General features: G+C 35.6%; 1 pseudogene; it reads right to left on the reverse strand.

The window, feature by feature from the left end:
• Positions 1 to 392: 392 nt before the first annotated feature.
• The window catches only part of LOC120263088, a 42864-nt pseudogene continuing 23374 nt past the window's right edge, over positions 393 to 19882 (reverse strand).

Raw genomic sequence — 19882 nt, forward strand, 5'->3', positions numbered from 1 at the left:
CATGTATTGTTATGCACTGTACACTTGGGCACATGTAATGATCTTCAGTACTATTTGTTGGGTCGGCCTATGGTATAATGTTGGAAAAACAGTAGTTTCACCCTTTCACGGTTGCTTTCAACAAAAATTTTTTTAAGAGGTTCATAAGCCAGTACAACTATTGTATCTCTGTACCTGTCTATCCCTTTGACAATCCCTGTTGCTTATTCATAAAAAAATTAAGTAAAATAAAATAAGACTTATCTTATATGCTAAACATGTGATATATCATGTACATAGTATCCATCTAAGGCTTGCAAAAAACATAATGGTGTTCATACATAAATTTATTCATAGCATCTTTTCTTTTTTGTTCTCGTAAAAGATTTACAAACCAAACATAATTTAAAAGCTCAATTTGTCTTCAGCCTATTAAAAGACCAAATATCAAATGATAAGTAAAGGACAAGAACATATTTTCAAATAAAACATCCACCTTTTATATGCAATAGTTGGAAGCTCTCCTTTAAGGAATGATTTGTCATGGTTAGTGCTCTTTCAGGTTGACCAATCGGCACGTGATGCCCTGCTCCCCTAACTGCCACATATGTTAGTTCCTTATAGCCAACAACATATCCTCCAACCTGTGTGTATAGGACATAGTAATAATCAAAATAAATAGAAATGATAGGTATTCTATATGTATTATTAGATGGTAGCCAAGCAAGTCTTGTACTTCTTCATTGGTGTACCATGGGCGCCAAGGTGTTTTGATGGTGAGATGTAACTTATTAATAAAGTATCGAGTTGATGTCGCAGAACACCCAGCATCCACATCCCCACTGCATGGATACAAACTCTTGCCTTTAGGTTTTGCTTAAATATAGTGAAATTAGCTAGTGTTAAAGATATGTTATTCCATGAACTCACCTGTAAAGCCAAATTCTAATACCTTTGGCAATAACCTTCTTGATTGTGGGTAACATTGTTCTTGGTGCATCAATCCAATCTAGATCACTGTAAACATGAAGTTCATACCACAAAAATGCATATATCATAATTATAGAATGATATTAATGAAAATTGGCATAAATTAAATGGCCAACATGCAAGTAGTCCATGAATATGGCAATAATGTTATATTTTAATCAAGGGACTGTTGCACCTTGGGAAGATTAAGATATGCAATCATGTTATATTTGCATCAAGAGACTGTTGCACCTTGGGAAGATTAAGATATGCAATCACATAGAATTTAGCACATGGATCAATTTCCTTCACCTAAATGAACTACAGAATATATGGTATTTACATGTTGTTATCTATTCACATGATTAGATTACACTAGTCAATGGAGTAGAGACTAACCGAACTAGTGATCTTGGTTTTTGCTTTTGGGGAAACATGGAAAATATGAGCATAGATATCATAGTCATCTATATTTCCAATCTCCATGTAGACAGATATCATAGAAATGTACATTCTTCACTAAAATTCTCTCTAGTAAAGTTACATGTAGACAGAATAACTTCATAAGTTTCATCCGATATCAATGCATGTGTCCAGAAGTAATCAATCATAACCTTCAAATTCAAAAACCATATCGAAATATCCATTTCCAATCTATCAAGGAAGAACATCAACACTCAGTTAGAACTTAGTCCTATAAACTGGGCTAAAGAGTTGAGGTCATGACAACTTACGACAATGCCTTCAAGGTTGATATTTGTCTGGTTTATGTGCTTCTTATTTGTGATGATTATAACTACAAGCTCTAGCACGTAATGGTCAGCATAAATCTCTCCCATGATGTAGAAATCACGGTCATTATACTGTGGGAAACTCTCAAGCCAATCCATAAGAAAAATATAGTTATCATTGGTAGTTCTCCTATCTCCACTAGACTTATAATCCGTGGTCGAGTTCTAATAAGAGAATCCAACATCTGCAGGTGATTCCAAGAAGATGATATTGCACACTTCATTAAAAATATAGTATGGTGGAAATAAATATGTTATTAAGCATAGTAGCATGCAATTGACAATAAACAAGATTAGGAGTAATTACCAATAAATTCCATGTCTATGTTTAAGGTGTGTCATGCGGTGCTTTAAAATTGATGTAACTCTCTTAAGATTTACTTTTGGCATCTCCCGAACCTTGCCTAGGACAACCTTATATACTCAATTGTAAGCCATGAGAACATGTGGTAAAAAAGAAAACATGCATATTGCACAATTTGAAAAGTTATAATTTTATTTACTATTTTCTTATAGAAATTTCATTATTTTTTGCCCTTATTATAGACTTATATTAATAATATTTTTGAGCTTTTTTACCTATCAATCAATTAAATATATTTTAAGGAAGGTTTCAGATATAAGTGCTTATTACTTAATTTTGAGTGTGGGTTCTTACCTTAAAACTGCATTATGAATACTTGGTCTCGTTAGAGTTTCTTCCTTGATACTCACTGTGTTAATTACTATCAGAGTGAGTTTCCTTGGGTCAGATGGCTAACTAAGGAAGTAGTGGTGATAACCAACTTTATGTTAATAATCAACGGTTACATGTTGCATAGAGAGCAATGGAAAAATTAGCAAAGCTTAATTTACAATATGGAATTGTTATTGGTTGCTATGCAAGTTCAATTGTAAGTCTTGCTGTGGACAAGTGGAAATCAAAATAGGAATTATAAAGCAAACTGACTAGAGGATATGACGAAGATTGAATTGTTAATAACACTATTTATGAGAATAATCGAAGAATGGATATGAATGATGATTATTATTGATGATGAAGATGCCAACCTAAGGTTGATAAACGCCTAAATGTGTGTATTCTATATGTATTCATGTCATATTATTTATGTATAAATCAATGATATGTTACCATTTGTGTGGTTTAATTGGTCTTATTCGTGTTACAGGTCCTGAGGATGCCCAGGTGAGCTCGACAATGCAAAAGAGAAGGAAAATGAAACCGAAAATGGTGTTTTAAAGCTCAGGTACTGTAGCAACAATGTAGTACGGAGAACATAGGAAACAACAATGCCTCGGGTTTCGTTGACAGGCTTACTAATAGCTGTGAAGACTCTCCTGAACCGGCTGAAGAATGCGTAGTTTACTGTAGTAGTTCACAAAATTTTTGGCGAAATCCAGAGAGTCTGACGGCCTCCTTTACGCCCGTGAACAAAGCCGTGAAGCCATCCTAAGAAGGTCTTTAAAAGGACTTTTTAGGGCTTTTTGGGAGAATTCTTCATCATCCCCTTCTCCTACCTCTACTATTCCTCTCCATCTTTCAAATCTAGGATAAAGAAGGCTCAAGAAGACATTTTAGGTAAGAAGGCAAGATCTGGCATCATCTCCCATTGTTCAAGCTTATAGAGGGCAAGGAAGCCACCCTTTTGGTGGCGTCGTTGGAAGCTTCCCTCGACTTGTCTCTCTGCATTCATCACTTGAGGAAGTTATTTGTTGCTTTATATAGTTGTTTTTGTGGATTTAATCATGTATTTTCTTAGTATTAACAACTAAACCCAAAGGTCACTAGATGTCGGTGAATCTTGGGATGTAATTGTGTAGTTGGATGCTTTGATCTATTCTATTGCTTTTGGTGTATTTGTGATTCATGCTTGGTGTATTTTAATGTAATGATATGGATGAGAACTTTGTATGTTGATTTTTAGGTTGTATTTGGTTGTGTGACCATCACCCTTGTACTAGACACACCTAGCTTGGAAGGGTTCCATGTACAAATATGCCTTGACCATCGGGTATTTTGTACCCCTCCAAAATTAGGGATTGGACCTAGTTTGTGTTTTGGCCCTAATTAGAGAATTCCACACTTGTAATGCAATCATAGGTGGATTTGGTCTAAAAAAATTCCATATCAATATTCATACAGGATTAGGGGTCAATTTATGTGACCATCGAGTTGACCTATCTGAGGAATCTCTTGGTCTAAACCACCAATTGCATAATAGTTGTAGCATTCTTAACACTTTAGTAGCCCCAGGGGAATCCACATCCGTGTCCAGGTTCATCACTTGATTTCTACCCGCACTTTGCCTCGACTGTAGACATTCATTTAGAGTTCTTTCTGATTCCTTGTAGTTTAGACCACATCACTTGAACTTGTAGGCTAGACAACACATGAAGAGGAAGTAAGAGCAGCTTCTTAGTCCTTGGGAATACGACCCTCTCATCCTTGCGTGAGAGGTATTACTTGATAACCCGTGAGCTTACTGTGTCACAACCAAAGGTTAAAAAAAATCATGGGTTGGTGGAAATTATAATGTAAATGTTAACTAAAGAGGAGATGATGAATTTAAACTAAAAGTGGATATTCAAAATTTTAGTGGTGGCATAGATATAGTGTTATTTCATTTTTGGATTACTAAAATTGATGGATTATTTGAATATATAGAAATTCTATAAGGAAAAAGATGGAATTGGTTGCATATTGATTGAAATATGGAGCTTTTGTATAGTAGGATAGATTGAAAGTGACTAAGGCCTTATTTAGATTAGCTCTAGGAAGCCTAGAAGCACTTTTTTATAAGTTAAGCTCTTCTAGGCTAAAAAAAAAAATTGTTTGGATTAATAAAATTGATAGATTATTTGAATATATAGAATTTTTTTATTTCATCAGGGCAATTAAGTAATTATGTGACCCAAAATTGCTATTTAAAAACTATTTTTTTTTCATAAGCATCATACTATTAGTTATGAAAAAAAGTAGTGTTTCTACTTCTTTTAAGGTTTCTCTCCAAGATTTTTGCATCCCGATATTATCTTCTTTGCCTCAAAGATTTGAAGGCCTCTTCTCACATCAACTCCTATCCCTGTCCCAAGTGTGATAAATGCCAAACAATTAGGATATTATTATAATTCAATGAATGCCAATTTTAGTAATTTACTACTGAAAAGGTCCTTCTACGAGTGATCATCTAAACAAATTCACAAATATAGAAGTACTTCTATATTAACATATCCAAACAAAAAAATACAGAGAAGCACTTAACTTACTCTGATAAGCACTTTTTCGGAAGTCCTTCTACCAAACTAAAAAAATACTTTTTCAAAACCTAATCCAAAAAAGGCCTAAAAGGCGATAAAGTAGAAATCATGTTAACTATTTGAGCAAGATGTAATAGTTTATAATAGCTAGCCATTTACTTCTTGATTATGAGCAATACATATTTAAAACTTACAAAAGATGTACCTAATGCACTACAAATGTGAATAAATATATAGTTGAATTCTTAAGAATGGCAGAGATGAATCAGCTATAAGAGAGCAAGTTAAAAGGCAACAACGTATGTGGGTGGATTAAATTTTGCTATCCTTAACAAGATTAGGGTATGAATAGTCTTGAGTGTGTAAGAACAAAAAATGTAGCTTGAAAAATGAGTTGATGATTCAAGAAAAAACTCATAGTAATAATTATAGGCAGTATGGCGGGATGGACGACCAGTCTATTTCTTATATATAATAAATGGAAACAAAATAAGTGCTAGTGTTAAAGTTGATGGTGGTGATACCAAAAATACTCCAAGTGGGGAAAATGGCACCAAAGATACTACCTTTGTTACTCCTACAACCTCTAATCCATATACAAACCTTGACCCTTTTTGAAATGTAATAGATACAAGGAGGTTAGGCATATGTCTACTGAATGTCCTAGTAGGAAACATGTGAATATTATTAAGCAAGATGATGAGTAAGGATGGGGTATTATGTAGTCTGAATGGGGATGTTGTTGATAATAATGAGCATGGGGAGGAGCATGTTTGTGTGGTGAGAAAGTTGATGTTATAATGAAAGAGCGGGGATGAATCTCAGAGAGGTTAGTTTTTCCATATTGATTTATAGTACAATTGATTTTTTTGAACCCACTGATTGTACCAACCAAGAGAACATTACTAGTAAGAAATGTTGTGTTAAACTTACAATTAATGCCTTAAATTTATCCTAATCCTTATACTATTGGATCGATCAAATAAGTAGGAGGAATTTGGGTTAAAAAGAAATATGAAGTGTTATTCTCTACTAGTAAGTGTTCCGATTAGGTTTGTGATAATACGGTTAATTTGAATACTTATTACATATATTGTTTCGTAGGCCTTTGTGTTTTGATGTTGATATTAAGCACTTGGGAAAGAGGAAATCCTATCATATAAAGGGGATTTAAATATACTCCTATGCTACTTTGGAAAAAGACTCCTACCAAAGATTCTAAACTATAAAAAAGGACTTCTTTCATAATTCAACACTTGCCATCAAAATTTATAATTGGCTGAGAGTTTCACATGTTGATTGAGAATTGAGTTGCTACAAATGAGGAGTTAGAGTGCAGTAAATTTCTAAAATGTTTTTCTTGAAGAATTACGCACTAACTTGACTTGCATGAGGAATATACAACATCAAACGGATTTGGTTCCTAAAGCTAACCTACCTAATTTTCCACACTAGAGGATGAGCCTAAAAGAGAATGAGATTCTTAGAAGAAATTAGAAGAATTATTGCAGAATAAAGCATATCTGAGCTAGTATGAGTACATGTAAAGTGCTAAGCTTGTTGACAATTAATAAAGATGAGACTTGGAGAATGTGTACTAATAGAAGATCATCAAGTACGTATCATTAAGTACCAATTTCCTTTTCCTACACTGGATGACATGTTACATCAACATGAGAGATAGTGGTTCTTTTCTTAGATTAATCTTAGAATTTGCTACAAACTAATCAAAATTCATTTTGGAGATAAGTAAAAGACTACAATTAAGACAAGGGATGGGCTATATGAGTAGTTAGTCACACCTTTTGGACTAACTAGTGTACCAAGCATTTTCTCAAGGTTAATGTATTATGTGCTTGGTAGATTTTTGTAAATATATTTTTATGATATTGACAAGTGCTTGAGTAAACATAATTTCTCTATATGTTTTACATGTATTAAGTATCATTTTTATCATGGTTTATGTCACATAATGTGTATTTGGTACCCCTTCGTGCAACTAGGTTGTGAATGCCTTGAAAGGTAAAAAGGAAGCAAAGATAGGTTATGAAGGCACCTTTTGGGAGTTTTTGTGCAACATAAGGATCAAGACACAAGAGGAGCTCATGCACATAGGGGTGTGTGCCAACTTCCAAGAGAATTCAAGCCAAAATATGAGTTGGAAAGGTACAAAAGTAGTCACACTCCCATGTCCCAACTTGTGTGAAGAATTCAAGAATCTTCCCAATGATGTATAGATGACGACAAGCCACATAACCTACCACGCGGACATGTGCCCATCCATGTGGCATCAAGAGAACAGTGTGGAGCCTTGTTGAAAAATACTTTAGCAAAACACTATATCAAAACACTATAGGAAAATACTATTCACTCTCAGTGTGAAATTTCCACACGGTCGCGTGGGAGGCTCTAACAAAGCCCCTTGTGTATGTCCAGCAAGTGCATGGGTTTGTCGAAGTAATAAATCCCAGATGAGTGGGTATCGAATCCATAGGGAGTAGGGAATAAAAACACTTAAACTATTTCTTAACTAAGCAGAAAGTGAATAATAGTTGTGTGACAAGATGTAATGTAACAAAAGTAAAATAGACAAGAAAAAGAGCACAAGTAAAGGGGAGGTAAGGCAATCGTTAAAAATGGGGTACTCGGGTATTGTTCCGCCTAGGACAATCATTTCAAGTGCAAAACCCTCTATTATGCTTTCTAACAAATGCATTAATGAGTCATGGAGATCCTTCAATACAGGGTCCCAAATCTAAGGCCAATCATGTCTAACTCTATACATGTCCTGGAGGAGAAATTGAACAATCTCTTGACCTCACACTCTTATAGAATCGCAATGAGTTCTAGGGATTCCAAGTGATAAATCCTCTTCCTAGATGTAGACCTAACCCTTTGGTCTAGGTGAAATGTCCCTAATCATAATTAAGCCTTAGGTGCTAAAATCACTTCAACGCTTCACTCCGTTGCCTTTACAACTAAGCCACATCAGAAGGTCATCCCTTAGCCCATTCACTCTACTATGACCGCAAAGAACTCGAGGAAATGGAGATAGGATAAATCACACCGGAGGGGAAAGGGGACGCTCCTCTACCTCTTGACTCACCCTCTCAATCCTCTCCAATCTAGCTTTATCTAACTCTTGTGGTGTGTCACTCACTCACAAGGGTTACCAATAAGAACCCTCAACCCTAGTGTCACTCCAAGGCAGTATTCAAACAATCAAGCATACAAGATTGGAACTCAATTAACACATCAATCAATGAAAGCATAATAACAAGGTTTAATGAAACAAATACATCCTAGGGTTCACAAATCCAAGTACCCACTAGGGGGTTTAGCTCTCCATGGAGCTAGTTAAAATCAATGAAATCGAATGTAAAAACAAGTAATCCATAGAAAACCCCCTCTATAGTCATGACGATGGTCTTGTGGAGAAGCCTCTACTCGTCCAAGGGTCCCTTTTCCGGCCTAGGATACACCTCGCCGGATCAGTGCCGATGACAGCTCTCTCACTAACCTTATTCTAAATGAAGCACAATATCAGATCTGTAGAACCTCTCCCAATCACTAGCCAATATCTCTCAAAACCCTAGCCACAGCCCTCTATCAAGTTGGAGAAAAGATGGAGAAAAGAATGCTGAAATCGGGGCTGAAATCGGCCTTAAATAGGGATGGAATCGAGAATCCACACGCCCTGTGGATTCACCGCACGGACCTGTGAAATTAATGCACGGGCGTGTGGAATTTCCACACGCCCATGTGGATTCTCTTGAAATTACTTTTCTTGGCCGGCTGTGAACAGTACATGCTACAGTGAATTACTACACTATTTGCTATATTAAACTACTACAGTACCGGCCCGAAATACTCCCGAATCCATGTTCTCATCGAGTTAACGTAAATGGGTACACATTTACGTTGTAAATCAGTTTACTTCTTCAATAAATGACTACATTGGTGGAGATCTTGCTATAGCACAAGCCAGAATACTTGAATGTGATTGCCTTTGTGCTCCTTCAAATCATTGTGCTAACTTAAATACGAGGAGGTTGGCACACATTCTCGCATCTTGAACCGGACTTATGTCTTTGCGTTTGATCATTCTCAAGATTTCCTCCAAATGGTGCATTCACGATCTACATTGGCTTCTTTCTCTAACATTCGGCTTCACAACCCTATATGCATGAAAGTAACATAAATGCACACATATTGGTGCTAAAACATGATAAAAGTAATACTCATCATAAAAAAAGAATACTTCGCATTCTTATCACACAAGCACTTATCAGGCTCACACGGTCACGTGGAGGCACGTGACAGACCCAATTTTTTACTATAAATAGCCCTTTTGCCCTATTCTTTGGAGACTTTTTGCTAGTGTTTGAAAGGCAAAGCAACTAGGGTTTCGAGAGGAGGTCTTTGGCGAATTTTGGGGGCGTTCTTCACCAACTTTGATAGATCTCTTCTTTGTCATAGCATCAAGGGATTCTTCGATGACCTAGCTTCAGAGAGGGATCCTATAAGACGTTGAGCAACCCATCAAGGCCATCATCACTTATTATAGGGGGTTTTATTCCATGGTTTTTATTGACTTTTATTGCATTATTATTTGCTTTGTAAATTGCCTCATGGAGGGCTAAAACCTCAGTAGGTATTTGGGCATGTGAACCGTAGGATCATATCTTTGTATTGATTTACTTTGTGTTTTCTATTAAATATAAGTTTAATTGATTTTTAATCTTGATTTTTCATTACTTGCATGTTGTATTAATCCTTCTGATTGATTTGTATTGCATGATTTGTTTCTTTGGTGAGAGAGAGGTTTCCATTAGGGCTAGAACTCCAAGATTGAAGAGGGTTGAGAGAGTGAGTCATGAGATAGTGGAGTGTCCCCTACCGACTCCGATTAGTACATCCTATCTTTGTATTCCCTAGACTTTATGGAACCATACTTTGGTGTGAGGTGTGAGATTGAGAGATTTCTCCGACGGGATCTTGTAGGGGGTTAGGGATCTTTCACCTAGAAGTAGGGTTGGGTCTATCCTTAGGAATCGGGTGTACTCTTAAGAATCTCTAGAGTTTATTGTGGTCATATGTGGTGTGAGGTGTTGAGATTGAGTGAGTTCTCCACGAGGACCTTGTAGGGGACTAGTATCGGCGGCTTAGAGGCATGGACCAATTGTTCTTGGATTACCTCAACTCGTTTAACTCGGTTTAGAAACTAATAGTATGTCTTGCGCTTCATGTTAGATCCTAAGGGAAGCATTACCCGGGTACCTCATCTTTATTGATTGAGACTTCCCTCATTTCTACTCTTCCTTGATTGCTTGAGACATTCACATTCTTGTGATTAGTTCATTTCACCATAATCTTCATTCCGACTAGATAACTAAGAAGTAATTGCTACTAATACTTCCGTTCCCTGTGGATTTGATTACCCAACTCATTGGGTACTTTATTACTTCGACATCAGTGCACTTGCGGTACACACATGCAAGAGGTGTGTCAGATATCTTAATATTGATTAAATTGTTTAATGAGCATATGGGTTATATCTAAGATATTTTTAATTTGGTAAAAGTAAATGAATTCTATCTTAATTTGGAAAGTGTTATGAGTAAGTATTTACTCTTTTCATAGTATATTATTAGTAATGACGCGAATAAATAAGGTTAATAAAGAAAAAATGAGAGTGATTAGAGAGTCACCTATCCCTAAAAGTGTGAGTGATATAAGAAGCTTCCATGGATTAGCTACTTTTATCAAAATATTTATTAAGTATTTTAATAGCATTGTTGCAACTATACTTGAATGCTTGAAGATAAGCAAGTTTCAATGGGGTATGGAGCAAGAGGCCTTTGAAAACAATTGAGAGTAACATGCATGCCTCGTGATTAATTTTAATTGAAAGTTTCCTTATAACCTTCTTCATAAAATTGAGCAATAGAATAGAGTAATTAATACTTTGAGAAGGTTTCTTTGATTAAGACTATAGTGATTAAGATATTTGATTATATAAAGAAATTATATGCTGAAAATGTTGATTTCAGGATGACTTTAGAGCAATGTGCATTAAAGCAACCATGTAATAACTACTTTGTTTATAATGGTTTATTTTGAAAGGTGTATAACATCTTCTTCCATGTATATCTTTAGTTATTGAAGAGTTTCATGATGGGAGATTAGCGGGGAATCTTAGTAGGGACATGGCACACCTCTTGCGTGTGTGTACCGTTAGTGCACGGGTTGTCGAACTAATAAAGTACCCGGGTGAGTGGGTAGTCGTATCCACAGGGAATAGTGCTCAGAAACACAAGAATTGCTATTTAGCTATAGTGAAGATGATTCAAAAGTGGTGTGAACAATATCAATGCAAATACAAATAAAGAAAAGTAGAAAGAGACGCAAAGGAATATAAGGAGAGGCGATCGATAGAAAATGGGCACCTGGACATTGCTCACCCTAGGACTATTGTTTCAAGTGCAAGATTAATCATTATGTCTCCTAACTAATGTTTAATGAGTGGTGGACATCCTAAAACATACGGTCCAAAACCTAAGGTCAACCGTGACTAACCCTATACTATGCCCCGGTGGAAAAGAATACTCTCAACGCCTCACACTGTGTGGTGTTGCATAAAGCTCTGGGGACTCAAAGTGATAAACCCTATTCCGTAGTATAGTTCTAACCCTTTTATCTAGGTGAAAGACCCCCTAGTCACAATTAAACCCGAGCACTGAGGATTACTTCAATGCTTCACTTTATCACTTGTGCAACTATGCCCCAACGGAGTTTGTCTCTTTGCACTTCACTCTATCATGACCGCAAAGAACTCTTGGAACATGGAGGTAGGATAAATCACATCGGAAGGGAAATGGGGCATTCCGCTATTTCTCGACTCATCCTCTTGACCGTTTCCAACCTTGCTTTGCTAACCTTCATGGTGTGTCATTCATCCACAAAGATTACCAAGATTGATTTTCAACCATAGTGTCACTAAGGGAAAAATCAATGCAATAAGCATTCAAGGTTGGAACTCAATTAAAACATCAATCAAAGTAAACGAAACAAGAGTGAATAAAACAAAATCATCCTAGGGTTTACAAGTCCAAGTACCCACGAGGAGTTTAGCTCTCCATGAAGCAAGATACAATCAACAATGAAATCGAAAGTAAAAGCATGCTATCCATAGATAAAACTCCCTTGTAGTCCGTATCGTTGGTCTTGTGGAGTTGCTTCATTTTCTCCAAGGGTTCCCTTATCAAGCCTGGATACACCTCGCCAAATCGATGCCGATGAAAGCTCCCCCAATAACTATCTTCTGAAGCAACGCAATGTCAAAAGACGTAGAACCACTCCAAAGACCTAGCAAAAGCCTCTCCAAACCTTAGCCGCGAGCGCCTCCAAAGATGGGCAAAAGTTGGGATAAAGATAGGAAGAGAATCCCTTAAAACGTCTAAAATCGCCGCTTTTAAAGTGGTTGGAATCGGGCATCCACACAGGAGTGTGCAATTTCCACACACTCGTGTGAATTGGCAGAATTTTGTTTCTTGCGAGCTGTGGCCATTAACTGCTACAGTGATTTTGCTATAGTAAAACTACTACAGTACTTCGCCAAAATACTCCCGAATCCACACTTTTAATTGAGGACACATGAATGGGCACAGATCCATGCGGTAGTTCACGTTGCGTCTTCAATGAAATCACATTGACGAAGATCTTGCTAGTATTGCACAAGTCACAACACATGAGCGTGACTGCCTTTGTGCCCCTCTAATTTGTGTATTCACTTGAGTACAATGGTGGTTGGCACACACCCAAATGTCTTTGAGCACAACTTGCGCCTTCACGTTTGTTCACTCCAAGACTTCATCAACAAATTGCATCCACGATCTACTTTCGGTTCTTTTCTTCCACACTTGTCTCCATAGCCCTAAATGCACAAAAAAACACTTATGCACACGAATAAGTGATAAAATGTGAGAAAAATAATGCTCAATGTAAGAAAAGAATGCTTCATATTATTTATACATAAGCACTTATCATGATAAAACCACTAAAGCTATGAAAGGGAGATATATATTTTTGGCCAAATTTGAGGAAGATTTATTGTGTCTAACATTGTGATGAGACTTTTTGTGTGACAAAAATCCATTGAACAATCTCATAATATAGCCTCCATATGTTATTCCTAGTGCCTAATGCTGCTTGGGCCGATCTCTGTATCTATTTTGTGTTGGGTATATCATCAACTCAACAAGGTTAAAGGATTCTATTTTTGTTATGGGTGACAAGTTCTCCAAAAGAGCATGTTTCTATCATGTAAGAAGACTAAAGTAGTCAAACTATTTTTGTGAAGGTTGTGAGATCATATTATCTGTGGAAGACCATTACATGCAATCATAATATCAAGTTGCTAAATCACATTTGGAGAAGTTTGTTTTGGATTTTTGATTCCTAATTGAACTTTAGTAGTACAACACATCCACAAAACGATGGTAGACAGAGGTTATGAATGAAACATCAGGGAATTTAGTATGGATTATTTGCAAAGATAGGACCAAACAATAGCCTTGGCTATAACACAGCTAGAGTTTACTTATAATAGTGGTGTCTATAATACTACAGGTTGGTCACCATTCATTGTTGTGTATATGAAAGTTCCTAATCATGCTTTGGATTTATTAAACCTTCCAAAGATCCTATGAATTGACCACGCAACCAAAAAATTAGCAGAACAAATTTAAGCCATTAAAAAAATATGATAATACTAAAGTTAAGAAAGATAATAAAGGTACAAGATAGCAGTTGATCAACATGAGAGATGACAAGTTATTAAAGTGGGTGATGAGGTCATGGTTTTCTTTTAGCAAAGGAAGAAATGCAAATGTCACTCAAAGAAAGTTGAAGTAGAGGAAGTATGGACCATTCAAAGTTATTAAGAAGATCAATGATAATGCTTACTGACATGACCGATTTGTGTGTGTGTACCGCAAGTGCATGGGTGTCGAAGTAATAAAATACCCAGTGAGATAGGTAATCGAATCCACAGGAAACAGAAGTATTAATAATAACCACTTCTTAGTTATCTAATCGGAATCAAGATTGTGATGAAATGAACTTAATTGCAAGAATAAGAATAATGCAAGCAAGCAAAGAGAAAGTAGAAAATAAGGGAGATCTCAATCTATAAAGATGAGGTACCCTGGCAATGCTCCACCTAGGATCTAAACATGAAGTGCAAGACTTACTAAATGCTCCTAAACCGATTTAGTTGAGTCAAGGTAATCCAAGAACAATCGATCCCTACCTCCAGGCCAGCAATACTAGTCCCCTACAAGGTCTTGGTGGAGATATCACTCAATCTCAACACCTCACACTACATATGACCACAATAAGCTCTAGGGATACCTAGGATTTTAACCGATCCTATAGTAGACCTAACCCTACTTCTCGGTGAAAGATCCATAAACCCCTATAAGATCCCGGCAGAAAAATCTCTCAATCTCACACCTCACACCATATATGGTTGCATAATACTTAGGGAATACAGAGATAAGAAGCACTGATCGGAGGGGAAAGGGGACACTCCACTATCTCATGACTCACCCTCTTAACCCTCTTTAATCTTGCAGTTCTAACCCTAATGGAGACCTCTACTCCTACCAAGGCAACAAATCATGCATTACAAATCAATCACAAAGATCAATACTATATGGAAACAAAGAGAAAACATGATTAAAACTCAAATAAACTAGGAATTAATAGAAAACATAAAGTAAGTCAATACAAAAGATATGATCCTAGGGTTCACATTCCCAAATACCTACTAGGGTTTAGCCCTCCATGGGGCAAGTTATAAAGCAAAGAATAATGCAATAAATAGCAATGTAAACCATAGGGAAAACCCCTTGAATTCATGATGATGACCTTGATAGGTCGCTCAACATCTTGAAGGATCCTTCTTCGAAGCTAGGTTACTGATGGCCCCCTCGATGCTATGACGGAAGAAAGATCTATCAAAGTTGGTCAAGAATGCCCCTCAAATTCACCAATGACCTCCTCTTGAAACCCTTAGCCATTTTGCCCTTTGAACTGTAGTAAAAAGTCCCCAAAGAGTAGGGCAAAAGGGATATTTATAGGCCTAAACCATGACTATCATGTGCTTCCACGTGACTGCATGAGATTTCAAGCGCTCGCGTGGGCTGCAAAAATTCCCACATGACCGCGTGGAATTTTTCATAAACGCAGATCACATACTCTTCTCTTGAGGCCACATGGTTGGGCATATATCCATGTGGTAGATTATAAGACTTTTCTTCATCGAATTATCATTCGGAAGGTCTTGCATTTTTCACATAGAGTAGGGACATGGAGATGTTACTGCCTTTGTGCCCTTCCAACTAACAAATTGGCTTGAATCCTCTTGGAAGTTGGCACACACATCCATGTACGTGAGCTACTCTTACGTCTTGATCCTTGGATTGCACAAGACCTCATAAAATGTGTCTTTATAAACTATCTTTGCTTCTTTTTTCTTCCTTAAAGGCATTCACAACCTAATTGCACAAAAGAACACCAAATACACTATATGAGACATAAACCATGGTAAAAAATGATGCTCAAAACATGTAAAACATATAGAGAAATATGTCTACTCAAGCACTTATCACTTACGTTGTTGATTTCCAAAGATGGATGGATAACATTTCTAGTTATTTCAATGTTTTTGACTTATATTTACCCAATTGCAAGCTTGATTATTTAAATCATAAGTGGAGCTCAAGTTTCTAGTGAGTGGAAGTAAATACTGAGGCATAACAACATGCATTGGTAAGAAGGCTCTTGAGAATTTCATAACTAAAAAAATTAGAGGTTTTGTTTTGTTAAATACTTTGCCATTAGGCTAATTGAATTAATTATTTTGACCTTCATCCATACCTATATAAATACTATTTCTAGGTTAGTGATCTATCAATCTATTGAATTTTGTTTTCAAAGAAGTTTTCAACCATCAATGCTTATTACATTAATTTTGAGTGTAGGTTATTTTATTGGAATTGTATTTTGAATATTTGATCTTATTAGAGTGTTCTTCTACTCTACCCATTGTGTCACTTAACATCATAAAGCTCGGCATGCCAACATGGACATGTGTGCTCTTGGATATCACTCAAATGGAAAACAAGAGAGATAAAGAATAAAGATGAGGCATATGCAAAGTACGAATGGTAGATTTTTTGCAAAGAATAGTGGAGTGGGATATGGCTTCCTTGTATAATGATATACACTAGTGTACAAGCTTTGCCTAACTATTATTTTATATAGTAAATTTTAAATTAATCCATCTAAAGAACTATAACACATTGAATCAATGTAGGCCATATCTTCAATTATGTGTCTAATGGAGTACATGAGTAGCATTTTAACCCATGTAATCTAAGTAACCCGAGCTTGAATTCCAACACCTAAACTCGAACTCAAGATTTGCTCAACACATCCACATCAGAGGTAAACCCAAGCTTAGCTCAACAAGTCTACAACTTATAAGTATAATCATTACAAGTGTAGGAAATTAACTTGTATAATAATGAATAATTGTATATTGATGTTCTGAAATGTTACAAATATATAGTTGTACATTGGTTGATTATGGTAGGTATAAAAATAGCAAAAAATAAAGCTAATTGATAAAATCAGCCCTAATTAACCATGAATCTTGCAACACAACCCCTCAAGCTGCCTTGAATATGTCTTCTATAGCTAGTTTGCTCAATAAAATTTTGAACTATCCCTTGTGTAGCCCTTTGGTAAGGATATCTGCTATCTAATTTGTAGTTGGTACATAAGAAAAACAAATCGACTTACTTTTAATATATTTCTTTGACAAAATGTTTATCAACCTCAATTTGCTTTGTTTATTCATGTAAGACCGGGTTGTGAGCGATTGAGATAGCTACCTTGTTATCACAATATACTTTCATCAGACGAGTCACATGGATTTTCAAGTCTTTAAACAATCTTTTCAGCCAAATTGGCTAGCGAAGCCCGTGAGTTAGAGATCTAAACTCTGCCTCTATACTACTCTATGCCATAACATTTTGGCTTTTACTCCTCCATGTAATTAAATTTCCCAAACAAATGTATAATAGCTTGAAGTAGATCTTCTGTCAGTACTATTACTAGCATAATTTGCATCAGTATAGACTTCTATTTCTAGATTGTTATTCTTCTGGAACATAAGACCCGTTCCAAGACTTCCTTTTAAGTATCTTAGTATTCTATAGGCTGCATCAAAATAATTGTGTCGATTTGACTGCATATATTAGCTAACCAAGCTCACTGCGAATGCTATATTTGGTTGAGTATATGATAGATAGATTGACTTTCCCACAAGTCTTTGAAATTTCTCTTTAACAGTGACATCTTCAGCTTTAGGAGGGTCAAGTTTCATATTAACATTAAAGTGAGAATTTACTACTTTTCAACTTAGAAGACCAGACTCACTAAGGAGATCAAGGATATACTTTCTATGGTTAACAAAAATACTCTCCTTCAACCTGGGAAACTCCATACCAAGGAAGTATTAGAAAAGCCCCTAGATCCTTAATCTCCAAATTCTGGGCCAACCTCCTTTTCAAATCTACTAATACTTCATAATCACCTCCTGTCAAGATTCATCATCCACATAGATAATTAAGATAGAGATCTTACCATTCTCTGATCACTTATAAAATCATCGCGTGATCAACCTGGCTTTCATGATGACCATGGCTTTTCACTACTTTTCTAACGCATTCTAACCAAGCTCCCAGATATTGTTTAAGACCATATAGGAATTTTTTAATCATACACACTTTATTTTGTCCTAACATCTTCTCAAATCCTTGAGATAGGCTCACAAACACCTCTTCTTGCAAATCACCATTTAGGATTGCATTCTTGACATCTAACTAGTGTAACGACCAGCCACAATTAGCCGCTAAAGATAGTAACACCTTGATAGAATTGACTTTTACAATAGGAGCGAAAGTTTCTTGATAATCAATTCCATTTTTTTGGGTGAAACCTTTGGCAACTAATCTCACCTTGTATCTTTTAATACTCCCATCTGCCTTACACTTCATAGTAAACGACCATTTACATTCGACTATTCTTTGATCTTTTGGTAGGTTAACAAGTTTCCATGTCCCACTTTTTCTTAGAGCATTCATCTCTTCCATCATTACTGATTTTCAATTAGAGTCACCAAGTGCTTCTTGTATATATCTCAGAACAAACAAGTTAGACAACTTAGATATAAAGCATTATGTTTGATTATTATGGACACAAGAAGTATGAAAAAGGAGGAATGTTATGAATACCTTGAGTAGTTTTCTAGTTCTATTTTTAGAGCAGATGATTGAACTGGTGCTAAAGGAATGATGACTTTCTTGCCCTTGGGGTGACCTTTCTTCCTTGAATAGATAAGGAGCTCTTTACATGTTGTGTTAGAACTATGGGTAGTATTGCTACCCCTGTCAAGGATTTAGGAATGTTTGGCAAAATAGGTTTAGAATCACTTATTTCCTCTTGACTAGTAATCTCCTTTTTAATTAAAAAATCATTTTCAAATGTAGAACCAATAATTGATGTCGTAATAGGGTAAAAAAAATCATTAGTTTTAGATAAAGGAATAGTAGCAATACTTTCAAAAATTCCTTCTTCTTCTTCTAAGTTCTTCCCCTGAGGAGAAATGTTTTGAAAGTAAGGTTGCTTCTCGAGAAAAACAACATTCATAGACACTACTCTTTTTTTTGTCTTCGAATTAAAACACTTCTATCACATTTTATTTGGAGCATAACCAATAAAAATACATTTTTCTACCCTTGGATCATGTTTGGATCTCTTTTTACTATTTATGTGAACATATGTTGTACACCCAAATATTTTCAGATTTAGATTTGAAGGAATGCGTGATGTTATAAAATATTTTTTTTAAAATAGTCAAGCTGAGTAACATTGTCCAGAACATGAGTAGACACTCTATTAATAAGATAAGATGCAATTAAAATAACTTTTTCCCAAAAGTACTTAGGGGCATTCATCGAAAACATAATAGATTGAAAAAGTTCAAGAATATGTTTATTATTGCATTCAACAATACCATTTTGTTGAGGTATGTCAACACAAGTAGTTTGATGATGAATTTGTTGTCCAATGAAAAAACTTCCAAGAGTCCCTTTAAAATATTCGGTTCCATTATTTGTGTGAAGGATTCTAATTTTTGTTTCGAAAAATGTTTTCAATAACCGAGTAAAACATCTTCAATAGTTTTTTAACCTCATATTTTCTAACATTAGGTAAACCCAACATAGGCAAGTATGGTCATCAACAAAAGTCATAAACCACTTTTTATTTAAAGGTTTATTAATTCTTGGCAGTCCCCAAATATCACTATGAATTAAATAAAATAGTTTTGATGCTTGATAAGCTTGAGGATGATAAACAATTCTTTGACTCTTAGATAAAATGTAGTTTTCACAATATAATTTATAATAAGCCAAACTTTTAAATAAACTAGGAAATAAATTTTTAAGATAAAGAAAACTAGAATGCCCTAGCTGGTAATACGAAAGCATAATTTGATCCTTAATTGAGGTGGAACAAATACAACTGAAGCCTTGTTTTCTTTTATTCTTGGAATTTTGATCTTCAAAAAAGTAGAGGCCATCAATTAATTTAAGATTGCTAATCATCTTCCACAAGCTCAGTTCCTATAAGGTACATTATGATTCAAAAAAGGTAACATGATAATTAGAATCCTTAAATAATTTGTTAACTGATAATAGATTGCAAAGAAGTTTAGAAACATGCAATATGTTCTTAAGGAAAACATTATT

This window comes from Dioscorea cayenensis, chromosome 6, assembly GCF_009730915.1.
Source record: "Dioscorea cayenensis subsp. rotundata cultivar TDr96_F1 chromosome 6, TDr96_F1_v2_PseudoChromosome.rev07_lg8_w22 25.fasta, whole genome shotgun sequence".
Taxonomy (NCBI): Eukaryota; Viridiplantae; Streptophyta; class Magnoliopsida; order Dioscoreales; family Dioscoreaceae; genus Dioscorea; species Dioscorea cayenensis.